The sequence below is a fragment of the Cavia porcellus genome, unplaced genomic scaffold (assembly GCF_034190915.1).
Source record: "Cavia porcellus strain 051 isolate PalLab524CR breed Dunkin Hartley unplaced genomic scaffold, mCavPor4.1 scaffold_18, whole genome shotgun sequence".
Taxonomy (NCBI): Eukaryota; Metazoa; Chordata; class Mammalia; order Rodentia; family Caviidae; genus Cavia; species Cavia porcellus.
The window spans coordinates 64,011,159-64,028,687 of record NW_026947501.1 but is presented as its reverse complement, the minus strand read 5'-3'; the positions used below and the strand labels follow the sequence as shown (position 1 = coordinate 64,028,687).

Sequence of the window (17,529 nt, the reverse complement as noted above, 5' to 3'; positions counted from 1 at the left end):
AACCAGAGCTAATAAATTCTTGTTTCAATGGAGACAAGAATTGCCATTAATTGTTTTGGTGCAGCATTGCTCTGATTTCTTAAACCTTCTGAGAATCATCTTTGAGGCTATCTTGAGTCCAGCACCCTCCCTCTTCCGTGAACCCCTGATCCTGCTCCTCATGCACTGTGTTGTCAACACTCCTCAGAGCTCCTGGTTGTGTTATTTTATGCACGATGACTCTGCCTTCAGTATTACTCACCTCTCTGACTCTTAGTTTATTTGGAGTTGTAGGCTTTATTTTTTAAAATTTCTTTGGTACATTTTTTACATACACAATGATCACATTCATCATAGAGAATTTGTACCTGTGCATAGTATATCTTCATTCTTTTTTTCCCATTCCCCTCTTCAATTACAGTTTTGTAAAAATAGAGGGGAAGCTGTGGTCTTTAAGAGATTCTTCACTTCTTTATAGACTCAGCTACATGTAGACAAGTGTGGCTTCTGTGATTCATTCATTGCACACATATTCCGCAGTGCTGCCCAGATGCTCTTGCTCACCACATGTCTGGAAGAGAAAGTTCACACGAATGTCAGGAAAGACCAGAAAGAAAAAAAAAAAAAACCTGCTCTCCAGGACATGCCAGCCTGCGAGGAAGAGGATAAGATGCAAGGCCCCAGTAGAGCCCTACCGGATCGTAGGAGGGTGTTCTGCTGGTGCTCTGAAATTTACCCAGCTTTTTCTCTTGTTTTGTCTAAATCATGGTGCTATAAATTCAGGTCACCAAAGACAGCCAAATGTCCACTTCTCTTGCCCCACCAGTGTGCCTTCTGTCACTGCTGCTGCTGCTGCCGCCCAAGGCCCAGGACATTTATTTCAACCAAGAATGCCAAATCCGTAAGTCCTGTGACTCACACCCTCCATGTCACACACCCTCAGCTGATTTAGCCAATGACGAAGCCACAGTTCCTCACCATTGGCTCTTCTCTGCTCAACTTTCACACATTATTATTTTGTTGCATTTCTATTCTTTTTCTTTTATTTTATTTCATTTTTCTTTCCTGTTTCACTTTACCTTTTGGTCACTGGGGTTCAGGAGCAAAGACGTTCATTGTCCCTGAAAGAAAAACTTGTGAGGATTTTGACAAATGGAACCAGGTGACCACCGGCTCAGATGTATCATGCCCATGTGTGCCATTGGCAGGCCCTGATGGCATGAGCTCTGGAATGTGAGCAGGAAATATGACGGAATGTTTTCTCCCAGTATTCCTGGAGCAGGGCTTGATCAGACCTGCATGCTGGCTAGAGCCCTGGAACTGTGGAAGAGATTCTAACCCAAAGTCAGTCTTAGCCCAGGATCTCACTATGGATGCCAGGAAAATGGCTCTCAGGACTTTTTATGTTTCCCAAGTTTAAGACATGATGTATATCACAGTGACATACTAGACAAGACCAAAGAGCAGCCAAATAAAGGGCAAAGACTTGAAGATGCTCCAGGGAGACTTTATACATATCTATATTGATATTCTCATCTGTTCCTAATCTCTTTCTCTCTCTCCATGCTGCTTGGCTGCTGTTTCCTGAGACATAGAACCTTCATTTATAGTCATTAAAATGTGTTAATGAGAATTTTGCTGAAAGAAAAATAGGGAAATAAGAAGGAGAAAGAAAAAGAACACACAAGGGATTTGGAGATCCTAGTTAATAATCAAAACAGAGCAAATTTAGGTCTTATTTTTGACTATGAGAATATTGTTTGTTCACTAAGTATGCTAATTATTCCTTTCCTGGGTCCTGGGAGGTGAGAAACACCCTTTAGTGGCATGAATTGGTTTTCAGTTCAGTAATCCTACTTTGAACACCTAACAAGCAGAAGCACTGAGAAAAATGAAGCCTAAAAACATTGTCATTTTCTCTGTCCCTGTCTCTGTCTGTCTGTATCTCTCTCTCTCCTTTTGTCCATGCCCACTCGTAATCACTCCCAAGGCTCCATGTATAGTTCTGATACCCAGAACCTACCCTGCTGAAGGTACTCAATAAATATGTGCCGACTGAATAAATAAACCACCAGATCTACTGGGATGCCCAGGCGTGATAAAGGCAACGATAGTACCAGCAGGCAGCATTACACTTCTTTCTCTATAAACAACTTGAACCAGCTCAACAATAACATTAGTATGGAACCCTTATTTTCTTCCATTGAATGTTTAAGATTTGGGGCTCCTTTTGCTTCATTCATCCTGGCTGTTGCATCTCCCAACCTCAGTTCACCACCTCAGTTCAGCTCTGGCCCCTTCCAGCTATCATGTCATCAGTATGTCTACCGAAACATCAAAGTCAGTTGACTCTGACTTTGCCAAAGTGTTTCACGTCAGATCTTTGGAACAGGGTCTAAAACATCATGTTGACTTTTTGGACAGGAACCTATAGCACATAGTAAGTTTTACTGTCACCCAGCTCTGCTTGTTCTTTCTACCTCACTAAAGGGCATGGTCAGAGGCTGCTGCCTTTGGGGAAGGTTTCTCTGAAGGAATGTGAGATAAACTAGACCTGTGGCAACTAGACCTGTGGCAGAAAGTTAAGAAAATCTTCAGTCATCCAAGTGGGAAGAGATAAATATCTGAACTAAAGTGGTCATTGGAAAGGAGAAAATAAATGAGACAAGAGATACCTGAAAGGAAGCAAATGGCCCAGAAAAGTGATGAGGGAGGAGATTCAATGGGCTCTGGTGGACTGGCAATCTGTCAGGTACTGCGCTGTACCCAAAAAATCAGACCCACTATGGCAGGTGCCACTATGGAAGACCAGATGGGAGCTGATCCCCCACTGACAAAGAGTAGGATGCGTTTCTGAGTGGGGACAGTGAGTGGGAAGCATGCGATAGGAAGCACAGAAATAACCAGCAGTCCCGCCCTCTCGTTAGTGGAGGTAAGAAAGTCCCAATGGGTGTCTGTTGTCATTATCTGTCCAGCACTCACTGGATCTCCCTGCTGAAACTGAAACCCAGCAGCTTTATGCAGAACAATTGTGACTCAGGAACTCTGGCCACTGCCTTATCCTAGCCGCCAGAGGGAACAAACAAACCAGCCAATGGCAGGACTCTGTCGCCCAGACCTCAGTGATCAGTATGTACAGATGGTCCAAAAAATGCTAACAGTTATCTGAAAGATTGAGATTATCGCTGCTGAGTCACTGGGAATAAGGTTTGTTTGTTTTCAGAATGAATGCACTTTATTTTTCCGTCTTCCTTACCTCCTTCCTTGCTCACACACTGCAGTTGTTACAGAAGCCTTTGAGTAGGTGTGTATAATTAAAATCCACTGCCAGCCAACTGGTCTTAAGAGCATAAGACCAGAAAAAAAGCCCGGTTCCCAAGCCAGCCTGCCTCCCACTCTACTCCCCCACTGTCATCACCCGTGTACAGGCTTCAGCAGAGTTGAGTAATAAAGACAAGATACCCTCCGTGAGAAAAGAGCTTAGTCCGGTTCATTACACAATGGCCCTCTCACCCTTTCTTCTCTGTTACTACTTCACATCCCTGTTCAAGGACAGGATCCAACAGGACGCCATTCTACGTCGGGCACACCTTAACCTGTGCCCTTGACAAGAGCTACTGGCTTATATCTGTAGTTATTTTTATGCTCCTTTCTTTACCACTGCTTTTCAAGGAAAAGAATTAGCTTTAGAACTGGATAGACTTTAGAACTCAACCAGTAGAGTCCTGTTATTATAGAACAAAGAATCCGTGTTGAGGAAACACCAAACACATTTTTTAGCACTGAAGACACAGGACTGTGCTAGGTCTCAGAGTTTGCAGGATGGCATGACATAGTCCCCACCCAGTTACTGGCACATTAAGATGAACTAAACCTATCACACCCATCAATAGAGCTACATAATTTATACTCACCAAACATTGGAAGAGGCCTGTATGTCCATTGAGAGATAAATCAACAGTAGAGTACTACTTTACCTAAAGGATAAACTTGAGTCATTTATAGGAAAACAAATTCTTTGAGACCATAATGCTAAATGAACTAAATAAGACACTCAAGCTAAAAATATTGCATACATTCTCTCATATGAAAAACTCAGTATACAATTAAAATGAAAACTAAAAGACAGATGATAGGAAGAAAAAAATTATTGCAATCTAACACAGGCAATGTATCTAAAAGAGTACCTTGATTTAGTATAACTGTCTTATGTGTTTTATTCTTTTTGACTGGTACTCTGGCTGTTAATCTGTATACATGAAAATTAATATTATAAGGACTTATAAGATAAATAAATGAATCTGGTAATGAGAAAAAAAGAAAGGAAAGCAGGTGAAGGGTAAAAAATACCTGAGATGCACTGTATATGTCTGCCAACTCCCCCCACCGTGAATGTAATTATTTTATACTACAAACGTGTACTAATAAAAATTAAAAATTAAAAAAGATTAACTAAACCCGTCTTTCTCAAATGAGATGCTGAGAATTTCTTCTAATTCCAACACCACATTTAGCATACAATGTGTCCCTTTCTGAATATCTTGCATGAGACAAATAGTTAAAGGTCCGGGTTCCCACGGTCAGCAAAACTATGGAGAAGGTTTTTACAGTGCTATAAAGAAGTACCCATGGGCCAGGCTTGGTGGCACACAGTTATAATTCCAGCTCTTCAGAAAGCTGAAGCAGGAAGATTGCAAGTTTAAGACTAGCCTCAACAATGTAGGAAGACTCTATTTCAAACTAAAAAATTGTAAAAGGGCTAGAGATGGAGCTCAGCATTCAACCATTGGTGCTTCAAAGATGAAAGAGACTAAAAGAACAGGAGAGGAAAGGAGAGGGAAGAAGGCTGGAAAGAAAGAAGAAAGGAGGCACATTTAGAAACAGGTTGTGATGATGAAATGATTTGGAAATATTTAAATCATTCCACGTTGTTTAAACTCTGTTTACCAGAAAACTCATGCTACCAAACTATTAGGAGAAATGAGCACATCCCAAGAAAACTTGCCGAACTCAAGGCTTAGCTCAAAAAAATAAAATTCCAGGGAAAGGGCTAGGTTCACTATATAAATAATTACTCACATTTTTCTAAATTTTTTCCACAGTAGAGATTTCATTCACAGGCTCTTATTTGAGGTGGAAAGAGCAGGCACTATGTTTTTATCCTCTTTTTGACAGCTGCTGGAACTCCAACGCTGAGTGGCTAAGCAAGTTTCCAAAGGTCAGACAGCTAATGAATGGGGGAAGCAAGTTTCAAAGAGCATGCTGGCTCCATGGCCAGGAGGCAGGGGAAGGGAGCTGGGATCTGAACCCAGAGGTGCCAGGAGCCTGACCTTGCAACATTGGCCCAGGTCCTTCATCACCTCAGCATTGGCTGCCTCACCAGGGAAATGTGAGGAGATGTTCAGCATGGCTTCTCCTCTTTCTCCCTCTCTTAGAGTACACGGTACACAACTTCAGTTTGTTCCATGACTATAATCCCGAGTCATGATTCATATGTAGGTGTCTTCATATTCAGAGTAAAACATGCAAGATGCTCAGCACTAATGAAGTCCTTATTTACACTCACAGCTTCCAAACCCATCCCACTCACTGCCCTTCCTTTATTTTCTATGACAGCAGATGACACTGCCATGGACCCAGTTCCCCAAACCTGGAACTTGTAAGGAAGCAGCCAATGCTCCTCTTTTCCTCTGCCCTTTGCAGAGTCATCAGACCTCACCCCGTTATCTCCTTAGAGTAGCTCCTAAGTCTTCTTCCTCCTCTCCTTCCTCATGCCCAGTGTTGCAATGCACATCCCGACCAGTCCTTAAGGAGAATTTACCTCCTGTCTCAGCACAAGTTTAGCTACTCTCCAGGCTGCCTTCTGCTATACGAGATATACTCAAAATGCATGGTGAATGTTTAAGTTTTTAAAATGTTATAATGAGTGTACTTATAAAGTATAATCAAAAATAGGATGAATTCCACTGTCAAATGCCCTCCGACAGGAAAGTGGGCTCCTAAAAACACGTTATGTCTTCATCCTCCTTATTCACCTGATTGGGCATGATGTGACTTCTTGTTCTCCCTCAAAGTCAAAATGACTTTGAAAGGGAAGCATTTTGAGTCGATCAGGATGTCATGACAGCCATGACAGTGCAACTAACGACACTCACAGAAAAGAACCTCCAGAACTGCTCCAGTAAGTGGCAAAAAGATGGCATAAGTGTGTTCAAAGTGAAGCAGGATATTTTGAAAAGGATTCATGGCAACATGTCTTTTTCAGTGATAATTTTTAAATTTAAAATTTCACTGTAGTTTTTAATCTCATCTCATAAATCTGTAAGAGACCCAGCTTGTCACAAGATCATACTGCACCAAGTCATCCAATCTCCGAGCTGCCTGAGGACTCCACAATCTGGAGCCTAGCACGTAAGACGTAAGACCAGCTGGTCCTCACCTTCAACTTCTGCCTCATTTTCCATTCACCTTCCAAAAATGTCCTTGTCCATACTTTCCTATTGTAATTCCTTAAAAATGCCTTGCTCTTTCTCAGTCTTATATTTATTCTCTCTGCTCAGAAACATTTCCTCACTTTATTCTCTGTATCTCCATCATTAAAACTCAATCCAATATCATCTCCTCTAGAATATCCGCCCTGATATTTATTCATAAACTGGGTTATGTGCACTCCTATAACACCTTGTGATTGCCTCTTATCTAACTCTAATGGAGTAGACATAGTTACGAGGTATGGTGTTTTATTTATTAAGGTTGAAAGCAAACTCTGAAAATCCCTGACTTAGTCTCATGCCCTAATCACTTTCTAGCAGAGGCACCTTAGGTAAGTTAATTGAGCCTTCTACACCTCATTCTCATACTGATACAAAGAATGTGTGTTTTGTACCTGTTTTGGCAAATGATGGTAAAGCTGTTGTTTTAAACGATCAAACATATATACCTTTCACAATTCTGGAAGCCCAAAGTCTAATAACAAGGCAGCAGCAGGGTCCTGTTCCCTCAAAAGGATGTAGCAAATGATCTGGTTTTTTTTCTTTCAGTTTATGATGATTCTTTGTATTCCATTCCCTATGGCTCTAATCTCTATGTTGATGACCACATTGTCTCCTCTTCTTTGGGGTGATTCTTATTAGGATGCTTTTCAGTGAGTTGACAGTCATCCTGAGCAATCCAGGATGATCTTTTTATCTCATGATCCTTAACTTAATTATACATGCAAGACACTTTGTCCCAGTTAAGACCCTCTTCGCAGCTTATAGCAATAAGGACAATACTCTTAGAAAATCATCATTCAACCTACTCTAAGGTGTTACAGTAATTAATAGGATTTCTTGTTTGCTTGTTTCTTAGTGTTTTGGGTGTCTGTGGGAGTGACAAAGATTATTCATGCAGATTCATCCCAGTCTTATCAGTAATCTTGTTCTTGTTAACACAATTCAATGAAAGAATCAATACTAATAATAATATTCTCTATTTGAAAGAATGAAAAATGTCAAAAATTCATTTATGACTCTGCAAAACCTTACTCTAATAAACTTTCACTATTCTGTATTCATTGAGATATGTGATCATATAGATAATAGCTTTATGACTTATAGTTTGCCTTTGTTTGGTAAGCCACCAAAGAATAGCAGCGTGACATATTTGGCACCTCATTCTGACATGCAAAGGCCCTTACAATTTTCCTTGGTAAACAATCACACTTCTCTCCTCATCATTTTCTGCACGAAAACTCACCAATTCCATGCCTATGCCACAGTTTCTCCAGTGCAGGTTTTCATTCTTACTTCTGTTCTCTGTCTTGAAAAAATTTTCCTCTATCCCTCCATCATTTAATCCTGTCTTCCACAAAAGCTCAATTCAAATTTTAGGTACTAGACAGTCTTCCCGTCAGCTCCCTGTTGGAAGTGACATCTCCTGTGTCTCTCTTGTGGCATCAGTCACTTCATAATGTGTACCAAGTTATTGTCATTGTGTATATTTCCCTTTCATTCATTATAGTGTCAGAGACATCCACAGAAGGAGAGCCGAACAAATCTTCATTGAAGAGCACATTAGTAATTGGCAGTTCCTTCTGCCTACTTGGATTCACTGGGATGTGTTAGATCATCGTATCTCGGCCACAGCTAACTGGACCAAGGTGGAAACTCAGTCCAAAGAACTAATTCTTGGACAGACCAGACACTGGGAGGTGGCAGAAAGGATGATAGTCATGTGCTGTCACTGGCTTGCATTGGCTCACAGAATCCAATTGGTTGATTTTCAGAGTCTGAGGAGCCAGGTAATGGGTAGATTGAAATCCACCATGTTGGGGGTTTCTGCAGTAAGATAATTGGCAAAAGTTGAGGAACTATCAGGACTTCCACCACCCTCACATGAGTTCCCATGAGGAGGCAGGTATTAGACACTCACTAGCACATGAGCGAGGTCACAACCTGAATCTCTCCATTGACACACTGAGTGTCAAACTCATTCAGCGCATCTAAGTGGGCAGATGTAAGATAGCAAAAGGTATGGGGGGAAGACTCTAGGACAGCCAAAGCCAGGATAGAGATGCTTAGTAGAAACAGACCAGAGAACTATAGAATTGGGGTGGCACAGAGCTGATCCTTCTGCCTGTTTCTGGGGCTTTGCCGAGCACAGATGACTTTTCTAGCTTCTGCTCACCCGTGAGGTTTTCCTTACCCTTCTGGCAGCTCTGAGATGAACCCTCTGCAGAGGACCTGAAGCCTTGGAAATGTGGCAGAGTGCTTCATAGGACACCATAAAGTGTCTCTATGCTGACCTTTGTGTTTAATTTTAATTCTCCCCAAAATCATTCAGGGCCCAGATCACCACTGCTCATCAGCATCAAGATGCAGAAGCAGAAGATCTGAGAATCTGAAACGTTTGACCAAAGATATGTGGCCAGGAAAGAGGAGGAGAAACACACAAAGCTGAGTCCTCCGGGAGCATCAGGACCAGGACCTCAGCGCGTATCTGGCTTATGTGAGTTGTGAGATTTAAGAGAAATGCTTGACAATCCCAGACAATCCTCCCAGATCACATTTCATGAATGGCAGAGGGAGGTGCTAGCCATCAGAGGGAGGGAAATGGTGAGTGCAGAGGCGCACTCCTGTAACCCCGGCAGCGCTCAGGAGACTGGGACAGGAGGATCACCCTGAGTTCAAGACCCGCCTGGACTACAAAAACTAGTTTAAGGTCAGCCTGCACTACATAGCAAGAACCTCTTTCAAAAAAGAAAACAAAAGAGAAAGAACTAACAGGGATGCATAGTATAGTTATCTATCTATCTATATATAAATATATATATATATATATACACACACATATATGTGCACTTATTTACATACAATCTTTTTGTTTCTTCCTTCTCTCCCTTCCCCTATCCCAGTTGTTCTTTCCTTCTGACCACTTTCTTCCCCTTTCAATATTACAATACACATTATACATTTTGGATCTTACTAATCTTTTTTTGTTTTTTTTATACTAGGGAGACAATACAATATTTACACATGTGAGTGAAATACCTTGTGCATGGTTATGGTCTCACGTTGCCTCCATTTACCAATAGAGGCCTCAAGTTTATCCTTCTTTATAGCTAAGTAATACTCCATTGTATAAAAAATACTTATAGCTGAGTAATACTCCATTGTATTTTTTCATCCATCCCGCATCGTTTTTATCCATCCTGCAGCTGATGGGCATTATTCATCAAAAAGAATAGTTCTTGCTTTCATTTTTTGATTCCTTGATCATTTTTTTCATGCCTTGATTTTGTAACCTGAGCAACTACATCTAAGATAACAATACATACATATTAACTAGTGTTAATTTCCTGTTTCTTAAATTTTGTATCATTTCTATCCTTTTGTTTTGCTTTGCTTTTTAAAATAAAATAAATTTTAAAAAATAGATGATAGAGATGAGATATGAACCTGAGCACTTCTAATGTCAGAACCTATAATTTTTTGATTTTATGTTATGATTATTTATCAGAAAATGTATATGAAAAGTGTGTCAAACTATTTATCTGGAATCATTATTCCTGGAGTGGTAACAAGTTTTGTTATTTTACATGTTTGTGTCCTCTATGAAGTGAAGTAGTATTGTTATTGGTTTGTTTTCTATGCTGAATTATTTTTTAAAATTTAAGCCATAACCGTCATGTGTTTTTCACAGTAGAAGTACACTGAAGTTTGCAAAGCCCTAATAATTAGAAAAACAAAAAAGAAAAGATAAGAAACAGAAAAACAGAAAAGGCAAGATGTACAAAAAGTAAAGGAGAAAAGAGGGAGCTAGAGAGACGAGAGTCAAAAATTTGAATTATACATACATATATATATATATATATATATATATATATATATATATATATAATGAAAGGAGGCTCTGCCCTTATAAAACCATTATAAATTGAAAACATCCCAAGTCAAATATGTATTTAATATACTCACCTTCTGAACCTTATGTTTCATCCCAGGCTGCCTTAAATGTTCTCATAACACTTACATTGGCCAATAGCAGAGCAAAACCATCTGAAGCCAAGTCTGCTTCATAATAGAGGACTGAAGAGCTCATGTTTTCAATTTATTGAATAACATGCTGAAAATGAAAAACAAAATGGTTTTTCTGTAACATTAACTTGGGAAAATTCAAAGTACAGTTTCCATTGAATATGTATCACTTTTCTATCATCACTGAGTTGAAGCATCCTAAGTTGGACATCACCTGTGTATATAATATTGAAAGTGGGGGAGCAAGGGTTTAAATAGCTCATGCTAGTTAATCTTCAAATTAACAAAAAGTGCATTTGACCAGAATGAATGACTGATCATCCTAAATTGAACTATCATAACTCAGGGACCATTGTGTGTGTAGCATTGCCCATGTGACATGTATGTGTCAAACATTCCTGGATTAAAATCTCATCTTCCCTATTCCCTGGTCATGGGAATGGGGGTAAGTCACTTCCCCCTAATGGACTAGTGTCTCTGTGTACTTTATAAGACTCTGGTAAAGCTGGATTAAAAAATATATATCCATATATATGTAAACCACTATGCACAAAGCTTACCTACAGTAAGATTCTGCGATACAGAATTTAGCACTAGGATTTTTGTTAAATTTATTAAAATAATGAATTATAGGTCATTTTAATTCATCTGACTTTATCCTTAGAAAACAGCTTGATGGCCAATGAAAGAACTGCTGTGTATAAATTGAGGGTATTTTATATGTGTGCACAGTCTGCTCTACCAAGAAAAAAAATCATTGGAAGCATACAAGGCTCAAAATTAAATGTCTTTAAATAAAACATAAAGCAGAAACAGCTGCTGCTGGAACTTGGTCCCTAGGCAGATTTGATTTTTGAAAATGACAAAGAGGCCAAATTGTGCTTTAGTTCCTGGGCTGCACAAGACGGGGACATGATTGCCTCACTGACAGCCTGCTTGGAGGAAGGATGCAGATGCTTACAAACAAAGGATATTATGTGCGGGGTGCACAGCTTTCTGGGGCCCTCAGCCAGCCGGGAATTCAGCAGCCACATGAGCCAATGTTGTTGAATTTCTTTCCGTTTTCTGAAATAGCAAAAAGACACCCCAGTGGGTGCTGTAAATGCACAAAGAGCAAATTCATTAGGCTGATACAGGAAGACACTCTTCACCATCAGGAGAGAAATCATCTGTATTCTTGGGGCCCTGGCACATGGCTTTATCAATCCCTGATGCAGCCCCTGCTGATATATTATAGACCAAGACTAATTTCACCTGGAGAAGTTTCTAGTGCTCTGACCTGGAAATAAGACCTAGGGATCTCTGTTCTAGGGAGCATTTTTGCATATAATTCACATATAGTTCCTTTTGCATACAACTTTAAAGTTAGCAGTACGAAAAAAAAAAAAACACAGAAAGTAAAGCCAAGAATAAAATCACCCACCACTCCTCACATCCCCACGCTGTGACCACGTTTTGCATAGGTGTGTTGCAGCCTTTGTTCCTCACACATATGAGTCTGAAAAGGCAAAGTCCAAATATCCAGAAGAGTTTGTAATGCAGATTTTCAGGAGCTGAATCACCATGTGAGGGAGCAGAAAAGAGAAGATGGGTTTGAAGTGTGTCCAAACTTCCTATCTACCTGCTCTGCCCAGGAAGTAGGCAGAACCAACCACCAGCAGAGAAGATTCGCTTTGTTAAGGAAATCATTGTGAGTTGAGGTGCCTTTCTTTGTAGGAATGCATCTACTTCAGGATGAGAAGCAGACCCAGCTTATTTCTCTGGACTTCCAGAACCATTTCTCCCTTCTCCACAGTATTTCTGAAGTGATGCCAGATTTCCGAGCACATCTAAAATGCCTTACAACTGGGCTGCCATATCTGTTGCTCACTCTACTCAAAAGAACCTTCCCCACACTCCAGTACCCAGCTGGCCTCTTTGGACCACTCAGATCTTGCATGATACTTCCTTCTACCAGGAAGGGTTGCTGAACCTGAGTCCCAGCCTGTAGGTTAACACACAGCCTCTTTATGGCACTCAGGCCACTATTTTAATTCTGGTTTTCATCTTAATCTCAATCTCTTTTCCATGAAGTGGACATGAAATCACAACCTGGAGGACACTAAAGACCAGGAAGCCTGATTTAGGCCACTACTCACTGCTATAGGTGGATCACAGTGGTATAAGAACAGCAGGAATCCAGGTTCCAGAGCCAGTGGGAACACTAAGGTCCAGCAGTGAAGCTGAAATTCTAGAGACCACAGATGTGTCCACTTAGATGCTCCTATTCCTGGGCTTTGTGTGGGATTCCAGACTGGAATTAGTCTTTAGAAGGACAGAGTATAAGGAGTCCTCAGCTAGTTAGAGAAGTAAGGTCATGATCAGACAGTCTAAGGCTCAGGGAAGATAATTCAATATCAGTTCCCATTGGCAGACATGATTCCAGAAGGGAGTGGGAGAGGGACGTGGCTGAAATCCCCAGTAGGAGTGCTCCAAGGAATTCAGGGACTTGAGGGTTCAGGATGGTATAGGAAGGCATATAGCTAAGGATGGCAATAGTGACCAGCCACAGTGCTGCAAATCAGGGAAAGAAGCAACAATGAACAAAGGTATATGGTCTGCTAGGCTGACACTACCTGGAGAAAGGAAGTTAGAATGGCATCCTCTGGTCTTCAAGGGTAAGCTGTCTCTAGACTACAGACCTTCTAAATGATTTATCTGTAGTGTCCCTTAACATCAGAACAAGAGCTGATAGACGGGAAGTGTTGGGTATTTGTTAGCTGGCTCACTGGATGGATGGACAGATGGATGAATGGATGGATGAGTGGATGGATGGATGGGTGGGTGGATGGATGGATGATGGATGGATGGATGAGTGGATGCATGGATGGATGGATGGGTGGGTGGGTGGGTAGATGGATGGATGGATGGAGAGAGAGAGAGAGAGAGAGAGAGAGAGGAGAGATAAGCAAGTAAACTGCTACTACAAGATTATTCAGAGATAACTGTGTTGCAAGAAGTAACATGGACATAGTTTCACTGGGGCTGTCCATCACATCAGCCAGGAGTTTAAAAGAACAGAACCAGAAGCAATGTAGAGATGCAGACTGAGCAGCTTCCCTTGCAGCCACAGCCCAGGAAGGTGGCGGTCAGGCAAGGGCACCTTGCTTTGGGGGTTGAGGTCACATTTTTTAGCCACATTGAACTTCTTTACTAGGTACTGTTCTTTAGGAACTAGCCAAAGCAAGCTTCCATCAAACATAAGCACCAGTAAGAGACACTGTGGCTTTGGGAGCCTGATAGACTTCAGGAAGCCTTAAAAAGGAGCATTCCAGTTTCCAAACATCTCACTAGCTCAGATATCATTATATATCTATATTATATAGATATATATTATATATAATATCATTATATACACGTACACCTAATATCCTTACACACATACAGAGGGAAGGGAGAGGCAGGAGAGAATTTTAAGGAATTAACTCGCTTCACTATAGGATCTGGCAAATGCAAAATCTGTTAGGCGAGCAGCACAGGCAGAATTAGGGAAGAGCTGATTTTGCAGTCTTGAGTTTGAAGGCTGGAAACTCAGACAAGATTTCTATATTGCTGCCTGCAGATAAAATCTCTTTCAGGAAGCCTTCGCCTTTGTTCTGAAGGCTCTAAAGGTGAGGCCCTGCCCCTTTATGGAGGGTAATCACTTTGCTTGAAAGGAACCCACTCCAAATATTAATCACACATAGACATCACCTCCACAGCATCATCTAGACTGGCATTTGATCAGGTAACTGATCACTATGATCTAGCCAAGTTGGTACATAAAATTAGCCATTCCAGCTATACCTACCTCTACCTGCTCTGGAAAGCCCCTATAGTAACCTAAAGAAAACAAAAAAGTTCTTGGCTTCCAGGTGTCAATTTCTCTGGCCTCCTATCCAGAGTCTGGCAAGGTTAAGGCACCTCCTGGGTGGATGACCTGTTTGTAAAGTGCTGACAAGGTGCAAACCAGCTATGAATGACTTTCTAACTGGGTGATTAACTCAAAGGGGCAGGGCTGCTGGGTAGCACCCTTTTGGTGCATTCCTGAAACCCGGTCCAGCCCACTTACCCATCTAGCCCGTACCTTGGGAGAATGCCCAAACCACACACAAAGAAAAAGAGCTCTTTTATCATTAGATCTCTTGCCCCAACCTGCCATACCTGGCCAGACCAAATGGATTCCTTTGCCAGTTGTTGTAAATGTCTTGCCAGCCCCGAGCCACGTGCCCTTTCTGCTTAGCTGCATTTTGGTGTCATGGGAAAGTGCTCACACACCCTTCCCTCTGCCAGCCAAGGGGAAGCACCCAGCAGGGCAGGCTGTGGGAAATCCGGGCTTGGGTGGCTACATCGCCACAATCTGGCACCGGCAGAAGCTTTGGAAACTGTGCTGGCTTGACTCACTGACTCAGGCATGCCTGGGCCTGAGAATTCAAGCTATCTTTTATTATTTTATATGTATTTTATTGCAACAAGGAATCAGTTGTATCCCCCACATGTATACCATCTTTCAGCTTTGGAGGCGGGGTCTGTTCCAGACTGCACATCGTTCTTTCTACTTTTTGTTCCCTCACCTGTGAACCAGAAATAGTCCCTGCCCAAGGCCTCCGTAAGAGACTGCAGAGGAAGAGTGCACTAAACTCATTTCTATCTGCTTCCTTCTCTTCTCTGTTACCTGTGGAAATCTGGCTTCCTACAGCTTCTTGTGTGTTGTGTCACTGACACCTCAGCATCCCCTTGAGATGAGCACTGGTTGTCCCCAGCTTATACAAATGGACACTGGGAACCAGTTTTCCATCTTTTTAGCTTTGGAGGGGGTGGGAGGAAGACTCATCTTGTTCCCAAATTGGCGCAGTGGCTGGCCGTGCATTGGTCTCACCAGGCACAAGGAATGAGGAGAAGCAGGTGTCAGGGAATACAACGACAATCAATCCAGAGAGGCAGATAGGCGAGAAAGGTGGAGTGGGAGGAGAGAGAGCAACAGAGACAGAGAGAGGGCTCTGGGACCGCAGAGACCAAGACTTCAGTACATAGAGGACCACAGATGAGACAGGAGAAAGGCAGTACAGGGACAGGCTGGGGGAGCAAAGCAGCTGGTAAGAGGAGAGGTGGCTTTGAGCCAAATGTGCTGAGAGAGAAAGAAAAGGCCACCTTTCCCATGAGGAAGCAAATGTTGGAGCCTGGGAGACAGGATGCCATGTTAGAGAAGCAGGTGCGTGGAGGCCAGCTGTGGGGGAAGGAGCTTCCCTCCTGCAGCACCTCTGACCAGCAGTGCTGCCGCAGACTTTCTGCTCTCACCCCAGACACTTCCCCCTGGGCTCCGCTGAGCAGCCAGAGCAAGCCTTGGAGGCAGGAGCCAGCTCTGTCTTTCCTCTGCTCAAACCCCACCGTGACTCCACTGGCACTCGGAGGGAAACCGAAGCCTGCATAGGGCTCGCGGTGCCCTTGCTGGGCCTCCACAACCTGTCCCTGCACCGCAGGTTTCCTCTGCCGCACTACCCCAGCCACTCAGGCTGCACACACACACACACACACACACACACACACACACACACACACACACAGCCCAGCACATGTTCATGCACTTGCTGTCTGAGCACCTTTGCCCTGGCTGCCGCTCCACCTGGATGGTCCATCCCCAAACATCTGCTTCCTTTATCACCTGCTTCAACCCTGCTCTCAGCCTGAACCCTGATTGAGGCCCACCCTGCACATCCTCCTCCCTAATGCAAGCTGCCCCCAGCCCCGCAGCCTGTCAGCTTCCCTTCCTTGTTCTGCCTTCTGGTTCTTTTTTGTCTGCATGTTTATTGTTTGTGTACTTTTTATTGCCTGCATTCCATCACTGCAGTGTAAGCCTCATGCTGGCAGAAATTGACATGCTTTGTTCACAAGTAGTTTCCAAGAGTTGAGTACAATCCCCAGGAAATGGGGGCAAGCTCCACAAAGCATGAACGAATGAATCAGTGAAAATGGTGTTTAGATCCTGACTCTCTGGCACCTCCAGGCTGCTCCTCTGGAGCACAAAGATCAAGCTCTTTGAGACTCAATTTTCTTATCTGTAAAATGGGATACCATAATTTGTATTTATTAGATTGTTCATGGTATTAACTAAAAGAACTTCATATGACATATCTGGCATAAAACAGGCTTTCAAAAACTTGATTTTACCATTTTCAGAGATTTCACAGGAATATATATTTAAAAATTGACTGCTTTGCTTGGTATTCTGAGTGCAATGAGCCAGCGTACCCTTGCCAATGCCAGCTCTGTGTGGACAAGAAGCCACCACATACTCAAGAGGCACTGAGACTTGGGGGAAGTGATTCATACTCGGACCGAAGTGTCCCAGTGGGGAAAGGCACATGGAATATACGACCATGAAGTACATTCCTGGGTGTCCTTGAGAGCTTTTCCGAGGCAGGCTAGGGGTCAGGGAAGAACAGAAAAACACAAGAAACATGAAACCTCTCTCTCTCTCTCTCTCTCTCTCTCTCTCTTTCTCTCTCGCTCTCGCTCTTTCTCTCTCTCTCAGACACCCTTGTTCTCCTGCTCTTGAATCATGTCACAACTCTAGGTTCTCCAGCCTTTGAAACCCAAGATTCATGCTAGTGGCCCCCCAGGGGAAAACTGAGAGCTGCACAACCAGCATCCCTAGTTCTGGGATATTTGGACTTGTACCGAGGCAGGCCATCACAACCCCTGGCCTGTCCTGCACTTCTCAGCCTTTATCATCACATGGGTTCCCTTAGAAGATCCTCTCTCCTCTGTCTGTGCATTGTCTGTCTGTCCATTGGTTCTGTCTCTCTGGAGAACACTAATACAGTTAGTTTCAAACCCTATTCAATCATGATCGGTTTTTCATGCATTTCATGAGAGGGAGGGAAGAAAGAGAGAGAGAGAGAGAGAGAGAGAGAGAGAGAGAGAGAGAGATTGTAATATTGAGATTTTATCACACATATAGATGAACTGTTAAAGAAAATCAGAAAAGCCTTCAGGAAGCTGATAAAACATCTTA

General features: G+C 42.4%; 1 long non-coding RNA gene across 1 annotated transcript; it reads right to left on the bottom strand.

Moving 5' to 3' along the window:
* Positions 1-256: 256 nt before the first annotated feature.
* LOC134471395 (uncharacterized) lies at positions 257-9,268 on the bottom strand. The gene is made up of 2 exons (XR_010040854.1): positions 3,894-9,268; positions 257-550 (listed from the first exon to the last, which is right to left on the bottom strand). It is a non-coding gene; the product is annotated as an uncharacterized LOC134471395 (long non-coding RNA).
* Positions 9,269-17,529: the final 8,261 nt, after the last annotated feature.